At 53.5% G+C, this 19,262-nt stretch overlaps 1 long non-coding RNA gene across 2 annotated transcripts; it reads left to right on the forward strand.

The window, feature by feature from the left end:
• Positions 1 to 10,349: 10,349 nt before the first annotated feature.
• On the forward strand, positions 10,350 to 16,646 carry LOC128145007 (uncharacterized). 2 transcript variants are annotated; one of them, XR_008236287.1, is made up of 3 exons: positions 10,350 to 10,413; positions 12,441 to 12,972; positions 15,937 to 16,646. It is a non-coding gene; the product is annotated as an uncharacterized LOC128145007 (long non-coding RNA). The 2 variants fall into 2 exon arrangements; XR_008236288.1 differs by lacking the exon at positions 10,350 to 10,413 and adding an exon at positions 11,872 to 11,932.
• Positions 16,647 to 19,262: the final 2,616 nt, after the last annotated feature.

A 19,262-nucleotide genomic window follows, 5' to 3' on the forward strand; every position in this document is an offset into this window, starting at 1 on the left:
ATCTCCTGCCCCCCCCCCTTCCCTCCTCCGTATTCCACACACCCACCCCCCCCCCATCATCCGTCAGGCTTCAGACCCCTGGCATGCTGCCTGCACCCCATTCTCTGTCATTTTTTTTCTTCTTTTCCTTACAAGTTGTTGTTGTTGTTTCTTTTTAATGATTCAACTGTTTTCGTTTCAAGCCACGAGTTTTCCCGCTTCCGCCCTTCCGATTGTCTCCCCGTCCCACTGGGGGCGGGGGAGCGAGCGAGCGGTCGCGTGGGGCTTCGTTGCCGGCTGGCGTTAAACCACGACACGAGGTGAGTTGGAAGCCCTGCCTGGCTAATGCTGGAGGCTCTCTGCGTTCCTCCTGCCGTCTTGACGGGCCGTCCTTGTTCTTCATTGCCGCTTTATAGCGAGCGCCTCTTGCTCCGTAAGCAGCAGTACTCGGGCCGTGCGGGTACTGCGCGTTGCAGGCAGCAAAGGGCAATTGTGACGCTTGCTGGCGGGAGCGGCAAGGAGTGCGGAGCCACGCTCCTGTAGGGAGCAAAGATGGAACCTCGAGGGCTCTACGGTCATCTGCTGAGGACATCTAATATCCCGACGCGACTCTTTTGCTTTCCCTGCTTCCCGTCTAATTACTTTGGACGCCGGAGGGCAGGGCGGTAAGTAACACCGTGCAGCGTCTCTTCGATAAGAGACGAGCCCCGCACAAGAAGCCTTGCGTGCGTGCAGGATTAGGAGAGCAGAGTTGGGATAGCACAGAGGTGAGGAAAGGTGCGCCCGCCCCAACAGAGCCCCAGGATCGCCAGGGTATCGCTCACTTGCAGGTCTGCCGCTCGCATCTGGTCCGCTGGGACGTGCCGTTTCCTGCTGAACAGAGCTGCCCCTCTGGCACGAAGCAGCTTTGGGTCTCTCGTGGCCTGCCTTCAGGTTGTCACCTGAACCAGGCGTTATTTTTTTTTTTTTTTAAATCTCTCGCCAGCATCTGTTGACTGGCTGCTGTCCCTCCCACACCCCTGATGCCACGTGCAGACGGATACAGCAGTCCCTGGGGCTTGGTCCAGGGCAACCCCCCCCCGCCCCCTGCCGTTTGCAGGTTCCCTGTGCTGCTTCTCCTCTCTAGATACTGGGGTGGGGGGGCAGGGACAGAGGCGACCGCCCGCATTGTCTGTTGTTTGCGCTTGACTGCTGTAAAGGCTCCAGCCACTCGGGTGCTTTTTGGAACGGAGGCAATGAAGAGGACTGCCCGGGCTGCGAGTGGGGAAAGGGCAGGGCAACGTAAGCCCTGTGCCCCCAGTAAGTAGTTGCCGCCTGTGGCTGGTCTCTACTGGGCTGAGCTGTCAGTGGTGTCTCATCCAGCTGATGCTCAGAAGAGGATCGTTGCGGGGGTGCTGCGGCCCGGCGAGCGAAGGTGGGAACTGGCGTTCGGGAAGCGCGCATGCGCGGTGGCGCGTGTGGCTGGGCCCCCGCTGTTGCCTGGTAAGGGAGAGGCTGTACGGCAGTTGGGGAGGCGCGCATGCGCGCTGCGCCTTTTACGGTGCCCGCCGCTGTTGCCTAGCAACCGTAGCGCGACACGACGCCTCGGCAATCGCGCATGCGCGGTGGGGCGGTTTACGGCGCTCCCGCTGTTGCCTAGCAACCGAGACGCTGTACGGCAGCTCGGAGGCGCGCATGCGCGGTGCGCCTTTTACGGCGCTCGCCGCTGTTGCCTAGCAACCGTAGCGCGACACGACGCCTCGGCAATTGCGCATGCGCGGTGGCGCGGTTTACGGCGCTCGTGGTGTTGCCTAGCAACCAGAAGGCGGTCCTGGCCTTCGGGAGCCGCGCATGCGCGGTGGCGCGTTTTGCCGCCCTCCTGCTGTTGCCTGGCAACCAGAACGCGGCACAGGAGCTCGGGATCCGCGCATGCGCGCTGGCGGCGCCTCTCGCCGCCGCTCTCTTCCGCCACCTCGTGACCAATGTTCGGTACTGCCGCTGGGGAGCCGCGCTGGCGCCTCGTGCCAAGCGCTCGCCGCTGCCCCCCTACGACCAATGTTCGGTACTGCAGCTCGGAGGCTGCGAGTGCGCGGGGCTGCCCCCCTCCCGCACGTGCCGTCCGACGGTAACGGCAATGCGGCGCCGGCGGGAGGTGCCGCCGCGCTCGTTGCTTCCTCCCGGTAAGGAAACGCCGCCGGAAAAGAAAGCTTGCATGGGCTGTCTCTGCCTGGCCTCCCTCTCCGCGCGGCGCGGGAGCACAAAGGGACAGGCAGGGCGCTTACCGGCTGCGGGCGGGAGCTGCTGCGGCTGAAGCTGGAGAGGCCAGAGAAAGGTAGAGAAGAAGAAATGAAAGGCCGGCCGGCCGCCCGGCTGGCAGCTGCCTCCCGCTGCAGGCAAGAGAGAGCCTGCCTCTCCGCGTGTGGAAGGATCCCTCTTCGTAGCCCACAGCAGGTCAGACCGCCAGGGTGCACCGCAGGGTCCGTACGCAGCACCGACGGTGCGGTACGGCCGCGTGGCGTGCGGGCCAGCGAGGCTCCGTGCCTAGGAAGCCTCCTCTTGCAAGACCTGTGAGACGCGTGTTCTCCTAGGGGGAGGACGGCCGTGCAGCCGGAGTTACGGAAGAGGAGGGGAGCGGGAGAGGAGCCGAAAGAAGCGTCTGAACTGGCAAAGTCTGCTGGCAGCGCCAAGAAAGAGAGCTCTGGTGAGCCCCGGGCCCTCGGGGCCCTGCCTCTCTCTCCCCTCTTCTGCGTTCTGGTCCCTCCCTGCCCCTCCCTCCCCTGGCCCCCTCTCTTTCCCACACCGCTGCTTTTTTTTTTTTCCCTTTCCTCCCTTGTACCTCTGATACTGAAAAGCCGGTCCAAGAAACTCTCGAAGGCTCGTTTTGGAGTTTTAGAAAGCGGGCATTCTTCATTGCAGCGCTGGATGCACGGGGGATAGTTCCACCTAGCGTGCGTGCCACAGCTTTAGCACAAACAGGTCATATAGACTAACTAATTGCATATGAATCAGATTAGTATACGTATACATAAAAACGATGGCAACTGATTATCATAGCACTGCCTACATCCGATCACGCGCAATGAAGGATCCATTTGAGACGAAGGGCTGCTTTTGCGACCACCGGCCCATTTGAAGTTCCTGTTGGCTGTCTTTGAAGTCTTTATTCTTGTCCTTGGTTCTTTGATCTTGAAGCTTAACGCAGTTTCAATCGCATGCGGTCAGTTTCAGCATTGTTCTCATCTAGTCGTAAGAGCAAAGAACTGCAAAACTTAGCAGTACCTACCTCTGCTAGTTAATTGCTTGGCTATACTTTTGTCTATTGTTTCAATCATCGTGTTAGTGTAAGATTTCTAATAATTATTTACTAAATCTCACTTTTACAGTCACCTAGCAGCAAACCAGTTTCCACGGCTGGTACAAAATATTAAAACCATCCGAAAATATTTAGACGTGCCATACAGAATGTATGGAAATATGCTATCAGAGGTGTCCCAGGGGCAGGGGGAGCGTCGGGGGGGGCCCCGAGCCCCGGAGCGGACTCGCTGGCAGGACTCGTTAGGCGCGCGACTGACCGAACGGACGCCGGCCGGCCGGCCCCGTTGCCCTCCGGGCTGCGTTTGCGCTCCCTTTGCACGGGGCGAGGGGCCGTGAGGGAGCCCAGGGGAGGAGGAGGTGAGGCGCTGGGGGGGGTCGGGCCATGCCCCCCCCGTTTCTGCTGGGCTCCAGCTGTTGCAAATATTCTGGTAAAGAAATCAAAATTTAATCACATAGAAGAGTTAGGTTTGATTAAGAAGTAAAATTGTGAAGCGTAACGTATAGGATTGTTACGTTTGAAACGTAGCCATAGAAACTTTAGGAACTGCGTTACGTGTGACTATCGGAACCTTAATATTGTTAAGGTTGGAAATAGCTAACCCTAGAAACCTCACCAGGAAGTTACAGGTTTTTCTATGTTCCGTTTCAAGAAACGAAGGAAACCGTGGTGGACGCCAGTTTGCTGCTTGGAAACGCCCTTACCCTTCGCATCTTGATTTGAGTATCGAAGATTCCAGTCAGTAGAGCTAAGTGTAACTGACCAACGATTGTTTTTAAATAAGAATATTGATAAGGTTATATAATCAAAGGACCAATCCTTAGAAAGGTTAAATTTAAGAACGAGCATAGTATGCCTTTTTATGGAAAGAGCTTATGTAACAATGACCTGACAGAAAAAGTCTGTAAAAACTGACGGATTTTGATACTAAGTGGGACACGCCTTTGGAGGAGCGATCCCCCGTGTCCCCAGCGCTGCGATAAACGAAGTGCCCGCTTCTTAACTTCACGTTGGTGTTAAGGAGTTCTATTCCGGATTTCGGTAACGGTTTTGGCGACCCAGACGGGACCTTGCGAGTGAGACCGGACGAGATCGAGCGTCGATCAAACTCCGGCCGGCGCCGAGGTATTCTCGGGGAGAACCATCGCCCTCGACTCACGAAGCTCCTCGCGGCGTTCCCTGGAAAAAAGGTAAGGCGCTGCTTCTTTGGAATTTGTTTGGAAAGCCTGCCCGTGAGGCGCGGCGAAAGCTTCGCAGGGTTGGGGCTTGGAGGGTACCCGTTTGCAGTGGAAGCCTAGGCGTCTGCCCCTAAGTCGTAAGCGAAAGCTATTGCTGGGTTGGACTTTGTGTATTATTTGGGACAACTGTCATTTGCGTTTGTTTGGTATTTGGGATTTGAATGTATATAAGTATAATGGCACTAGCAAAATTGTTTAAGAATAAGAGTGCAGGAAATAGAACTGCTGATGAAAAGATACCAAAACCATCACCGTTGGGATGTTTATTGGCACACTGGGGTGAATTGCAGGAAAAATGGGAAACAAACAGAACTTTGAGTTATAATACTATATTGCAATTACTGTTGTTTTGTAGGAGAGAGAGTAAATGGAATGAAGTGCCATAGGTAGATTTGTTCTTTTTAAGCGAACGTAGCTGACGGGGACCGGAGGGGAGTCTCCCAGCAGAAGCTCTGGTTACAGCTAAACTGGGAGAACAGAAAATTGAATTTGAATTGACGCTAGAGTCACCTTTTCAGTTTTAAATACCTTAGAGGGAGAGTTAAGTTTTGAAGAAATTGGTGGTGTTGGTGCAACAAGTGAACGAGAAACTAGACCCTTCTTTAAATCTTTAACAATGAAATTAGGAAAGCAACGGGTCACTCAGCAGTTTTTGTAGGTGCCAAATTCTCCTAAACTCCTGTTAAGAGGAGATCTACTGGAGAACTTAGAGGCAGAAATTAAATTAAAAAATGGAGAGATTAAAATTTTAATTCCAGAAACTAAACGTATCGAAGCAGTGGCTTTGTTGTTACAGGATGGTTACTGAAAGCAGAAGATCATACCAGTCAAAGTATAATGCTGTAATTCCAATCGTCTGGACTGGGAAGTTCCCGGTAAATCCAAAAAGCAGAACCTGTGAGACTTGATGTAAAGCCAGGATCGAATCCGCTAAGAATTAAGCCATACCCCCTAAAACTGGAAAGCCGGAAAGGGTTAGTATTGATAATACAAAAATTTTTAAGATATAAATTGTTAACAGAATGTGAATCCAAATATAACACCCCGACCTTGCCTGTTAAAAGGCTAATGAAAAAGATTATAGATTAGTTCAACACCTCAGAGCAATAAATCAAATAGTACAAGATATTCATCCGGTAGTAGCAAATCCTTATACTTTGTTAACAACCCTAACAGAGAAACGAGAACGGTTCACAGTGTTAGACTGAAAAGATGCCTTTTTCTGTATTCCCTTGGATCCCAACAGTCAAGAGCTTTTTGCTTTTGAATGGGAAAATCCTGAGACTGGGAGAAAAAGACAATATACACGGACAGTCTTGCCTCAAGGCTTTAAGAATAGTCTTACCATTTTTGGAAATCCATTGGCACGAGAATTAGAGCTTTGGAAGAAAGAAAATAATCAAGAAATCTTGTTGAAATGTATGGATGATCTGTTAATTGTAGCTGAGATGGAAGAACAATGCACAAAGTTAACTATTAACTTTTTGAACTCTTTGGGAATCAGTGGATAGCGAGTGTCAAAAGAAAAAACCCAAATAACCCAGAAAGAAGAAACTTATTTGAGTTTTAAAATCCTAAAAGGACAGAGACAATTAGGAACTGAGAGCAAAGAGGCAAATTGTCGTCTCCCCGAACCTAAGACTAACAAATTAATGACGAGCATTTCCGGGAACGGTTGCGTGGTGTCACCTGTAGATTATCAGTTGTGGCTTGCTGGTCCGACCTTTATAGGAGCAGCTCAAAACCTCAAACAATGGATTGGACTGATGAGACAAGGGGAGTCAAAAGAATCTCAGTAGACATAATAAAGGGGGATGAGAGATGATGTTTAGCGCTTACATTGTTGAAATTAGCTGAGGCAAAGGCAGTCTTTGATAAGAAGAGCTGGTCCCAAGGACCAGCCAATGAGGTAGAGACAGCTCCCGATAAGAAGCAGGAGCAGGCCCCAAGAGCCAGCTAAGACCGGTCTTGCAGCTTGGGTGAATACCAAGAAATCACTGAGCCTGCGCAAGAAAAAAGGTTACTAGCGGTGACGAAGAGGAGTCATCTCTCTTCATCTCTGCGACCACCAGACGACCACCATAAAGAGGCACTGCGCAAGCGCAGTTGAGAGGAGACTATGGAAATGACCTCTCGGAGCTAATTTTAATAGGAAGCGGGGATAGGTCATGCATATGTATAGGCGTATTGTGAATATGTAACACTTGACTGTATAAACTTGAGACAAACTGCCGAGTCGGGTGCGCACGACTTTGGTGGGACTAACCCCCATGCTGCCCAGCGCCGGATGAACATACCTACTTTACAATCTCACTGACTGCGGAGTCTGTTTTCCGCACGTCACTGATGCCGAGAAAGCTACTTTCAAAGAATTGAAACAGGCTGTAATAGGGGTGCCAGCCCTAGGCCTGCCAGATCTCACAAAGACATTTGAACTTTTCACTCGCGAAAGAAGAGGTATAGCTCTGGGCATCCTGGCCCAATATTTAGGGCCAAGTGGGCGAGCTGTGGCCTACTTCTCGAAGCGATTAGATCACGTGAGTCTGGGATGCTCTGGTTGTCTGAGAGCCGTCGCTGCAACTGCGCTACTGATCCAGGAAGCTCGTAAGTTCACCTGAGGACAAAGGATCGCTGTACGTTTCCCATACGATAACTGTTGCGCTAAAACAGAAAGGGGGGCATTGGTTATCCCCTAGCAGAATGCTGAAATACCGAGTGGTGTTGCTGGAACAAGATGATGTTTACTTAAGAACTACTACCACCGTTAACCCTGTTGCGTTTTCAACAACTGATCAAGTTAAAGGAGAACTGGAACGTGACTGCTTGCAGACAATCGAAAGAGTTTACCCCAGCTGACTGGATCTCTGAGATGTGCCGCTAGAAGAAACAGACTGGGAACTCTATACCGACGGAAGCGGTTTCATCTGTGAAGGAAAACGTTTATCGAGATAGACAATAACAACCGAGGAGATAATTGCGTTGCGAACTTTGCCTTCGATGATATCTGCCCAAAAGGCTGAATTGAGAGCTCTTATTCGAGCTCTGGAACTAAGTCAAGGAAAGCGAGTCAACATTTGGACAGACTCAAAGTACGCTTTTGGAGTAGTACGTGCGCGTGGAGCGATATGGAGAGAGAGAGGACTGTTATCTGCACAAGGAACCACCATTCAGCATGCAGAACAAATACCGAAATTGTTAGAAACCGTTCAAAAACCAACAGCAGTCATGATAACGCGCTGTAAAGCGCATCAGTTAGGTAAGACTGTTCCTAACGCAGGTAACCGACTGGCTGATAAAGCTGCTAAAGAGGCTGCAGAAAAAGGCATCCTAGCGCTAGTTCCAGAGAAAAGTATAAAATTGCCTAAAGAAACTCCAAATTATAATGAAAAAGATGGAAGAATTAATTGTTAGATTGCAGGCTAACAAAATGAAACAGGACAGGCTGTAACACCGACAGGTCAAATAATAGTCCCGCCCACAATAATAAGAGAAACTGCCCGAGCTGAGCATAACAAAGGCTATCGGGGAACAGAAATTAAAATATGACAAAGATTGTTTAAACATTTATAAGCGGATGTGAAATTTATATATAAAATGATCCCCAAATCAGTAATAAGATTATCTTTGGAATTATTAAATAAGGAAATTTTTTAGGGGAATACTAGCAAATTGATTTTATAGAATTGCCTTGAAAAGAAGGATCTACCCTAGTTTTAGTTGATATCTTTACTGGGTGGCCCGAGGCTTTCCCTTGTCGCACCAACAAAGCAAGAGAAGTAGTTAAAGTCTTGCTCAAAGAGATAATACCAAAATATGGGGTGCCTGTAAGAATGTCATCTGACAATGGCCCTCATTTTATAGCAAAGATGATGAGACAAGTTGAGCAAAGTATTATCTATAGATTGAGACTATCACACCCCATATAGACCACAAGCAAGGGGGGGCGGGGGGGAAGAAAGAGAATGAACTATACCCTTAAGCAACAGTTGAGTAAAATTTGTCAGGAAACCTCACTCACTCACGTGGGTTAAAGCCTTACCCATGGCTCTATTAAGAATCAGAGTATAGCCAGAAGAGAAAGAAAATTTAAGTCATTATGCAATGTTATATGAAAGACCGTATCAAGAGACCTATGTTCTGAGTATCTTGAGTGGCTTTGGAGATATGTTTTTAAAAGGTGTTATGATTTCTTTAAGAAATTCTTTTCAAGAACTTCGTCAGTATGTCTCCGCAGCTGGACCCTTAGAAGTGGACGTAGCAGCGCATCCCTTCCGACCAGGAGACTGAATATATATAAAATCACTGAGAAGTGGAAAGGACCGTATCGAGTCATTTTAACAACACTTACAGCAGTAAAGGTCTGGGCGAAGAACCTTGGCTTCATTATTCAAGACTAAAGAAAGCACCAACAGGGAATTGGAAGTCTAAAGAAACTGGCCCTTTGAAACTGAAAACCTGTAAGTTTCACGTTATCTATTTGGGAAAACAATTGTGTAAAGTTTATAATATTGGGGTTGCTATTAGGAATATTGTCAAGGGCAGTAATCTTTTTGTGTGTTATAGGGCTTAAGTATTTTTTTTGAGGGGTTCTAAACACAAGATAAACAAAATGAAACAATTATTGTTTGAGCTATTAATCTTGATATTAACCGTTTCTGTAATTTTGATTAAAAAAAAAAAAAATTCTAGTTTTGGAATTGATTCAAAGTTTTGTAAAGACACAAAATTTAACCTCGATAACAGCCTGCCTTCCGATTCCAAAGTCAGATGAAAATCTAGTTCCGTGGAGAATACTGACATTGAATTTAACCAAAACTTGAGAAAAGACGTAGAACAATGAGAATCATTTTAGCAAATTAAATTGGATGGATTTAAAAGGCAATTATTTTTTTAAATTTGAAAGAAGGAATTATAGCATTTTGAATTATAACATTACCAAACCATCCACCTCACGGACAAAAGAATTAATTTATCGCCCTTCGGGAGAGACTTGTACAAACACCCCTTGGGGCTGTCAGCTGGCAAAACCGTAGAGACAAGTGCGAAAAGGAACTTGGGATCCTATTTAAAATAGAAAACGATGTTTGGAATTTACTGGAGTTCCAGGATCCTTGTTAGATCCACCCAGAGTCAGGACCATCTATGGAAATTTAGATTGGTTTAGACAAAGAGAGAAAAATCACACATCCTAAAGAGAAGGGTATGAAAAGTTTAGACTTGCAACTCCTCTGACCCCAAAATCCAAAGACCTTCTCTAGTAGCTAAAGCTCTAAGATGGGGCATGTATTTGTAGAAAGTAGAATAATATTTTAAATGATGCTGGGTCACCTCTTAATAATGGAAAAAAATTAGCTTGGAATTGACTGTATTAAAGGACAGGTGAAAAGTTTAGGGTTAACTGTTTGGGTGACTAGTGATGATATACGATCCAGTCACCTTTTCCTGAAGGACAAAAGCAAATAATGGACTTTAGACTTAATAACTCTATCCTCTCTCTGGAAGAAATCTCCCTTGTGGCCTCGGCGGTGGACCTGGGTAAATCGAAAAGATGATACCTGGCAATTGCCAAGTCTTAGAACTAAAATAAGACGGGTATTAAAATCTGTATTTTTACCCCAGTGAACAGCTCGTCAAGAGTCATCTTACTTTGACATCTTTCATTCCATAAACGAAGCGCCTGCTTCTGAACTTCCCATGGGTGTTGTGGAGTTTTATTCTGGCTTTCGGTACCACAGCTGCGGGCCGCGGCTGGAGGAGCCCCAGGTGCGGGCAGTGAGGCTGATGGCGACGGCCCCTCCCTGGGAAGGGGGGGCTGCCGGGGGAGGGGCCGCGGCGGGGCCGGTGGGAGCCCAGGCAGGAGCGGAGCGGAGCGGTGGCCGGGCTGCGGCTGCCCCTCGGGAGAAGGTGAGCGGGGCCGGGCGCCCCTCGGACCGCGACCGTCCCAGGCGGGGGTGGCCCGGGGGAGGTGGGGGCCGCCTGTGCCGAGGCCGGGGGGGGGGGCGGGGCCGGGGCCCGGGCCCTGGGGGCTCGCGGGGTTGCCGGGAGCACGTGGGCCGGGGGGGGCCCGGGCCCCGTGGCGGGGCTTGCGCAATCGCCCGGCGGGTCCCGGGGAAAGCCCCGAGGAGGACGGCGGGGTCCGTGCCGGACGCGCGGAGCGGCAGCGGGGCGGGGCCGCGCCGTGCCGGAGCGGCGGCGGCGGGCGCTGCCCGGAGCCGGGCGGGGGGTGCCGCGCCGCGCCGTGCCGTGCCGGAGCGGCGGCGGCGGGCGCTGCCCGGAGCCGGGCGGGGGGTGCCGCGCCGCGCCGTGCCGTGCCGGAGCGGCGGCGGCGGGCGCTGCCCGGAGCCGGGCGGGGGGTGCCGCGCCGCGCCGTGCCGTGCCGGAGCGGCGGCGGCGGGCGCTGCCCGGAGCCGGGCGGGGGGTGCCGCGCCGCGCCGTGCCGTGCCGGAGCGGCGGCGGCGGGCGCTGCCCGGAGCCGGGCGGGGGGTGCCGCGCCGCGCCGTGCCGTGCCGGAGCGGCGGCGGCGGGCGCTGCCCGGAGCCGGGCGGGGGGTGCCGCGCCGCGCCGTGCCGTGCCGGAGCGGCGGCGGCGGGCGCTGCCCGGAGCCGGGCGGGGGGTGCCGCGCCGCGCCGTGCCGTGCCGGAGCGGCGGCGGCGGGCGCTGCCCGGAGCCGGGCGGGGGGTGCCGCGCCGCGCCGTGCCGTGCCGGAGCGGCGGCGGCGGGCGCTGCCCGGAGCCGGGCGGGGGGTGCCGCGCCGCGCCGTGCCGTGCCGGAGCGGCGGCGGCGGGCGCTGCCCGGAGCCGGGCGGGGGGGTGCCGCGCCGCGCCGTAGCGGCGGCGGCGGGCGCTGCCCGGAGCCGGGCGGGGGGTGCCGCGCCGCGCCGTGCCGTGCCGGAGCGGCGGCGGCGGGCGCTGCCCGGAGCCGGGCGGGGGGTGCCGCGCCGCGCCGTGCCGTGCCGGAGCGGCGGCGGCGGGGACTGTCCGGAGCCGGCGGCGGGAGCGCGCCGGAGCTGCCCGGAGCGGCGCTGGGGGCTCGGCGGGGACTGCGGCTGCGCCGGCGTGGGTGTGGGCGGAAACGGAAGCGGCGTCCCCTCGGGGCATGCCGGGAGCTGTAGTTTCCGCGGACTCGGCGGCCGGGCAGCCGCGTGGCTCTCGGGCGCGGCGTAGTCCTCGCTGCTGCCGCCGCCGCGGCCCCCGGAGTGCGACCAGGTCAGACGCAGGAGCGTTGCCGGTTTCGCGTGGTTTTCCGCGGGCTTCCCGCTGCGCCCGCTCCCCGACCAGCCCTCCCGGGCGCATGCGCCGTCCTGCGCGTGGGACAGCCCGGCGTTCGCGCGCCGGCTCCGGCCCCTCCGGCGCATGCGCGGTCCCCGGGAGCAGCGTGGCGGCGCGCGGGTCTCGGCGGCAGCGGGCGAGCGCCGGGACCGCGGGTGAGGCGAGCGATCCCCTCCGGCGGGGGGCGGGGGCGCGGGGTGCCTCCTGCCCGCTGGCCGCCCGGGGCTGGCGGGATGGGAAGCTGCGAAGCGGCCGCCGCGGCAGGCTGCCGGTCCGCCGGAGGCGAGCCGGGCCAGGGCAGCGCCGGGGAGTTCCCCGAGAGAGAGCCGGTAGAAGGGAAGAGGGGACGGAGGCGGGCACCCCCCAGGCGCGGCCAGCGGGCGCCTGCCCGAGTCGCCAGAGCTCCCCCGGCCCCGCTCGGGCCGTGCGGCTGCCCCCAGCTCCAGCCCCTCCCCTGAAGCCTGCGCTGTGGCCGCAGGCAGCCCCCGAGCCCTGTCGCGAGGGCAGCAAGCTGGCCCTGCGGTGGTCTCGAGTCTCCCTTAACGGGGGTGCCGTTAGCAGCGGCGCGGGGAACGAGCGGCGTCTGCGGAAGCCCCTGCGGGAGGAGGGGCTCCGGCCAGGGTCGAGCTGCGGTAATAACGGTCACTGCTGCCTCTTTCCCAGAGGCCACGCTGTGGGTGCGGTTGTCCGTTCGTCCCCTGGGGATGCCGTTGACTGCAGCAGCCTCAGGCTTGCGTGGGCTGTCTCTGCCTGGCCTCCCTCTCCTCGCGGCGCGGGAGCGCAGAGGGACAGGCGGAGCGCTTACTGGCTGTGGGCAGGAGCTGCGGAAGCTGGAGAGGCCACAGAAAGGTAAAGAAGAAGCAGCGGAAGGCCGTCTGGCTGGCAGCTGCCTCCCGCTGCAGGCAAGAGAGAGCCTGCCTCTCCGGGTGTGGGAGCATCCCTCCTCGTAGTCCGCAGCAGGTCAGACCGCCAGGGTCTGTATGCACGACCAGCAGCGGGGTACGGCCACGTAGCGAGCGAGCGAGGCTACGTGTCTAGGAGGCCTCATCTCGTAAGAGCTGTGAGACGCTCGCGTGTTCCATTACGTGGAGGACAGCCAAGCGACGGGAGTTCCAGAAGAGGAAGGGAGGAGAGAAGGAGAAAGAAGCGTCTGAGCTGGCAAGGTCTCCTGGCAGCTCCAAGAGCGAGAGCTGTGGTGTGTCCTGGGCCCTCGAGGCCCTGTCGCTCGTCTTGTGCGTCCCGGTCCCTCCCTCCCCCTCTCCTGGCCCCCTCGCTTTCCCATGCTGCTGTGACGTTTGGGGTTTTTTGGGTGGTGTTTGTGGTTTTTTGTTTTTTTTTTTTTTCTTCCCTGTATCTCTCCTCTTCTGTCTATTCTCTTGTCCTGCTCCCTCTTCCTCTCCCCCTTTCTCTCTCTTGTTTGACTGCCCCCCTTCCTTTTTCTCTCTGCGTTCTTGTCCTGCTCCCTCTCCCTCTTCCCCCCCCCCCGCCGCCCCCTGTCTTTGTCCTGCAGCCAGTCGCTGTTTTTTCCTTTTCCATCTCCTTGTCCTGATCTGCATCCACCTCTTTCCCCGCCTCCCAATTTCTCTGGCCTGTTCCCTGGCGTTCTTTTCCTCTCTGCGCCTGTACGTGCCGCTCTGTGTCCCTGCCTTCCTATCTCTCTTCTTTCTACTTTCTCTTTCTTTCTCTATCCCTTTGTCTTGCTCACTGTTGCTGTTTATTTTTGTCATTCTGGATCTCACTGTCCCCGTCCTCCTTCCTGTTCATCTCTTACTCTCTCTGACCCTTTGTGCTGCTTCCTGCCCCTTTTTTATTCACCCTCCCTCTCTCTGTAGGGCTCCTGATACTTCTCTTTCTAAATTCCCCAACCCCCTGTGCTTCTCATGGTCTCTGTCTGTCTCTCTCTCTCTCTCTCTCTCGTTGTTCTTGTCTGTCGCTCTGTCTTGCTTCCTGTCCCGTCGTTTCTCGCTGTATCCCTTTGTCCCGCTCCCTGCTTGTATTTGTATTCCTCTCTGTCCTGAGGACCGTTCCAGTTTTTTATCTCCGTCCTGCCGCTGTCCTGATTTGTCCTTCTCTGCCATGTTCCCTGTCCCTCTTTCTGTCTCTTTTCCTCTGTCCCTGCTGCTTATTTCTCCATCTCCGTCCAGACCCCTGTCCCTTCCCCCCCGCCCCGCCTTGCTGTCCCTCTGCCTTGCTTTCTTTTGCTACCTTTTCTGTCTGTCTCTCTCTGCCCCGTTCCCTCCCCTGTCCTTTCTAACTGTGTCCCCCTGTCCAGCTAGCTGTCTCTTCTTTCTTTTTTCTGTTCCTCAGTATTTTTTTCTTTTTCCGTATCTCTCTCCCACTGCCCATCGCAGTTGGTTTTCTCCCCTCCGATGCTGGCCTGCTCTTTGTCCCTTTTGTCTCTCTTTGTCCTCCTGTCGTGCTCCCTGTGTCTATTTAATCCCTTCATCTCTGTCCTGCAGCCCGTCGCTGTTTTTTTTTTTCTCTTCCGTCCCTTTGTCCTGCTCCCCGTCCTTGTGTCTCTTTCTTTTGGTTCTGCCTCCCGTCCCTTTTTCCTTTCTTGCTCCATCTCTCTGTCCTGCTCCCTATCCCTCTCGCGCTCTCTCTGTTTCTGTGTCCGTCTCCTTGCCTCTCCCCACGTTCTCTGTCTTGTTCCCTCTTTGGTTTTCTTGTTTTCCAGGTGGCTGGGCCCGGCTACCCGCGGGGGTGCTTTGGCTCGGGGGTTTGGGGTGGGGGCCTGGCCGTGCCGGCCGTGGCGGGGAAATAAAGCCTGAAACGGCAATCGTGAAGCGACGCCCTGCCTGTGCCGGGGCTGCCCCGCAGAGGCGTGGGGCCGGGCCCTCCGCAGGTCCCGAGCACTCCCCAAAACTGCGCGTGGGGCCCCGGGGGTGCAGGGCTGTGGGGTGGCTACGCTCGGCGTCGCCCGTGGGCACTGCAGGGTCAGAAATGGAGAACAAGTTTTCTGTTCCTGGGGCTTGACAACAGGCTCGCCTGGCTGATTTTGGGGCTCGGAAACAGACCGAGCTGCTGCGCGGCTTTGGGCCCAGAAACAGAGGTCCGGCCCTGCGTTTTTGGGCCTTGAGAACAGGCTCGGCAGCCGGGTTTTTTGGCTCCCAAATGGGCCCCGAGTCAGCCGGTGTGGGGGCCAAAAGCGGGAGCCGGCTTGGCTGGTTTGGCAGGCGGGTGGGAGGGTGTGGGGAGCCGTGGGGGGAAGCAGGGGGTGGGCAGGGCGCGTGGACCCTCCCCGGAGATGGGGGTCTGGTTGTGTCGGACGCCGAAGTTCGGGAGGCCGGCATGCAGCAGGCCAAACTCAACATCTGCGATGGTCTGTGGGGGGAAAGGCGCTTTTCAGACCCCACGTGCCCTCTTTGAGTGCAGCTCTTCTTTCTGCGCTGCTCAGAATAGTTGTTCAGTAATTCATCGCCCAAACTAACGAATGTTTATACGGCGTGTAACTCTGATGTTTAATCCTAATGCTCCGGTTTTGACAGCAGTTGATATACAACCTTATGGAAAGCCCAGGCCGTTGCACATAGCTGGAGCTTGTAAGGAGAAGCAGCTGAAATCAGCCGGAGCTTCACCGCGGAGCTGGGGCTTCAGTGAGCCAGAACTGTAGCAAGCGGGAGCTGGAACGAGGCGGGGTGTCCGCTGTCTGGAGCGTGCGTTAGCCAGAGGCAAAAGTACCTGCGGCTGTAACGAGCAGGAGCCGCGATGAGCTGGAGCGTCTTTTCGCTGGAGCGTCCGTCGGCCGGACCACGCTCCCAGCACGGCTGAAGAGCGGCCCGGCGCAGGCAGGGCTGTCTGCAGCGAGCGGCTCCGAGCAGCAGGGAGGTGAGTTGTCCTTCTGCCAGCGGGGAGACCGGCCTCTTCCCTCGGGGATGCGATCCACGCCACGCTCCTCTCTCTGTGTGGAGGGTCTCGCCCGGTCCGTTCCCGCGGGCAGAAGCGAGGTGGGGGTCCCCCGGCTCTCCTGGGGCAGCCCCCCCCCGCGAGGGGGTGCGGGCGAGGTGTCGTCGTCCCCTCGGTACCGGGCAAAGGGGAGAGAAACCGGCCGGCGGGAGCTCCTGGGGTGCAGAGCCCTTCCGGCAGAATCCTCCCCTGTCTTTTCACCGTTGGCTGGGTGTGACAAGCAGGTTCATTTCTTTGTCTCCTCTTTTCCCAGCGTCACCTTCCGCGTCACACGAAGAAAATCCTGCGTGGTTAATTCCGCTTGCTGCTCAGGTAATCGCACGTATCGGGCTGGGGGAGCGGAGAGAAGCACTTGCGAGTTCGAGGGCGCTACAGATGCTCCACGTTAAACCCACAGAAAAGGCAAATTTGCTGCTAGTGCAGAAGAGCTGATGGAAAAATTGCTGTTAACAGATCGTGCCCTGTTCCTGAACTGGTCCCTTGATACGTTTGTGTTTCAGGTGAAAGAACGAAATTTCATGTCTGGTAAATTCAGAGCTGCCTGTTAGCTTCTTTAGGGTCGAGTGTTTCTCTTCTCTCTGTTCATACTGATTTTATGGGCAAGTTGGAGATAGCCTTTTATTTTTTTATGTATAACTGAATTTTTAGGAATATGTGGTGTCCCTGTAGTTCACTTTTGAGCACCTAGATGCCAGTAGAAATGTAATGGGTGAAACATGATGGAAACGGGTACTTAAACTTGATTTTTGTTTGATTTTTTTTTTTTTCCCCTTCCCCATTAAGAGTGTTGATGGCATGTTGTCCCGTGGCACAATCCCCATTCCGTTCAGCGGAGTCTTCAGTCTAGGCCTTTTAACTAAAAAAGTTTGTCCTTCCAAAAAAGGACTAGTCGTTCATCGGACCGAGGCGTAGACTTGGAGAGTCGCTTAAGTACGTGATCGGAATTAAAGCCAACTTTCAGTTAATGTTGCTGCTGTTGGTCTTTGCTTTCATTGCTTTCTCCACCACTCTGTCATGGTTGGGAGCTCTGAATCGTAATTTTTTTCAGTCTCTAACACATTCCACCCCCCCCCACCCCCCCCCCCCCTCAAAAAAAGGAGAGGCAGTGTCTAAAAGTTAATTAGTTTCCTCACAAATGCGTGAGTAAATAAAATCTGAGTTATGATGATTAAAACCATAAAAATGACACCAGTCCTGCAGATCTGGACTATTTCTGAACAGGCATTTATCACACGCAAAAGTCGTCAGGGTACGGGTCACCTGCGCTTCATGCTCTGACGAGACAAAATGCTGAGGCAGGGATGAGCTCTGAAAGAAAAAAAAAAAAAAAAAAAAAAGGATACAGGGTCACGGTTTTGTTTTGTTGTTGTTTGTTTTTAGAGTGCATTATTGACTGGTGCCAGCCTGCAGAGCTCTTCTGCTGCCTGACCTCTCCTTCTCTTTCATGGCTGTAATTGTCATTTGGATAATCGTAGAAGAGCAATTAAGTTACTTGCCTCTGTGAATGTGCTGGTAATACCAGGAAGGCAAATGCTTGAACCAGTAGTGAATAACTTGGCTACAAGTAGAATTTCTGAAGGAAGAACAGCAGCAGCAACAGGAAGCAAATAGCAAGTGACCAAAAATTTGCGTGTGTCAAACGCATCAAAGCTTTATTGCCAAATGTTGTTTGGCAATATGTTCCAAATGGCTTTTTTTTGGTAAACGTAAATTTTCAGGAAGTTCAGGGTTGTGTGTGGCAAAACGTGTCCCTCTGCGTACGCATCCTGCTGGGTAAATAGCATGGGTCACTGGCAAGTCCAGCGGCAGGGCTGTTGTTCCCTACTCTCGACGTTGCCGTAGTAGCGTTGCGGTATTGAGACCTTAACGGACGGGCTGAGGAATGGAAGGAGAATGCCCGTTTTCTGTAAGGGCTCAGAATGCCGACCCTTTTCTCTGCCTGCCGCTCCCCTGCACGTGAGATGAAGCTGTTTTATTTTTCTCCCTTGTTCCTGGTCTAAATATTTCTGGAGCTGTTGCTGCTGTGGGTTTGCAATTTGTGTTGCTGCGTTTTTGTAGCATTCTAGCGATGGGTCGTTTCTACTGTGGCGAAGCATCGAGATACGGTTTTCGGTTTAAAGCGTCAGAAACTACATTCATCGAAACCGGTCACTGGCGGCGTAGGTGAAACCGATCTGGCGCGTGCAGCTGTGCTCGCAGGGATGCTCGGTGGCTCCTCATCAAAACGGCAAGGGGTGTGTGTGTGGACATCTGTAGGGTTGCGCTCTGGGTCCGAGAGCGTTAACGTGTTTTTGCTGTTGGAAGATGGAATGGAGCGTGTGCCTGTTAAATCTCAGGGCAGTCAAAAGCTAGGAGGGACCCTGAGCGGGTTTGGTGGCGCAACTGCTGTTTTAAAAGATCTTGACCGTTTGGAGCAACGGCCTGGAAAAAATCATTCCTTTTTTGCAACGAGGCAGTTCACAAGGACAGATGTGTTGCTGTGCTCTTTAGCAAAAATACTCAACTTGGGACATATAGGGTGATGAAGTCTTGGCTATACTAAGGCTTGAGAAAATGTATGTAGGTCTCTATGTCTGTCACCTGCGTGTATCTAGGAAAGTGAGTTCTAGTGAAACTAAAGTTACCAATGAGTCAAAAAAAAAAAAAGCACGGTTGTCTGAAAAATGCAAAAGCTTTAGTGGCCTGTGTCAACAGCTGTACCGAAGATGATGCAAAAATACTTTTTGCTCTGCTCAGTCGTCTTCACAAACCTTCGCAAAAAAAGGCAGCTTTGGATTCCTACCCAGTTTTATGCTAAAGTTTTTTGTTTTGTTTTGTTTTTTTGTTTGTTGGGGTTTTTTTTTTCCCCTCTCTCAGGTGGACGTCAGCTGCCACCATTTCACCGTGGTTGCCCTTTCTTCTGCCGTGAAAGTACAAGACAGATGGAAAGATTCCGTAGTGGTCTGCAAGTACAAGGTATGCCTACGATGCGTGTCTGCATTTTTCCAAAGGTACTTGTAGTATGGACTTTTAAAGTTAACATTAAGAATGTGCCAACTCTCCTTCCACATTTTTTCTGTGAAATACTTTAATACGAATACTAAAACTAAGGTCTGTTCTGGAGCACGTTACGCCTACGCCAAGTTGACTTCCCTCTGTCTATTTCCTCTTCCTGAAAGCATGTAATCTTCTGTTTCCGTGCGCTTACTAGTAAATGATACCGTGAAAATAATTTTGTACTAAAAGAGGGGAGAAACTGTTCGTAAGAGTTCAGCTGTTCAGAAGAAACGGGCTTTGTTTTCACGATAAAAGCTTTATGCTTCTGCAGTCAATGAGGTTTTTTAAATATCTTATAGGAGTACTCGACAACCTTACTGAGATAACTAGCACCTGTACTAAAAGCAATCAAGGTCAAAGAAGAGACGCGGACAAAACAGGACAAATTGGCGTCGCTTCCGTGTGTTTTCCAGGTTTTCCCAGGAAGCATCAGCAGCCTTGTAACTAGTGACAGTGAGTCCTGAGGTGGTTTTGGTGAGTTACTGCTTCAGTAATGTATTTTTATTGGATGTATATAAACATGGGCACACCCTTTTAGTGTAA

The sequence above is a fragment of the Harpia harpyja genome, chromosome 8, assembly GCF_026419915.1.
Source record: "Harpia harpyja isolate bHarHar1 chromosome 8, bHarHar1 primary haplotype, whole genome shotgun sequence".
In the NCBI taxonomy this organism is placed as follows: Eukaryota; Metazoa; Chordata; class Aves; order Accipitriformes; family Accipitridae; genus Harpia; species Harpia harpyja.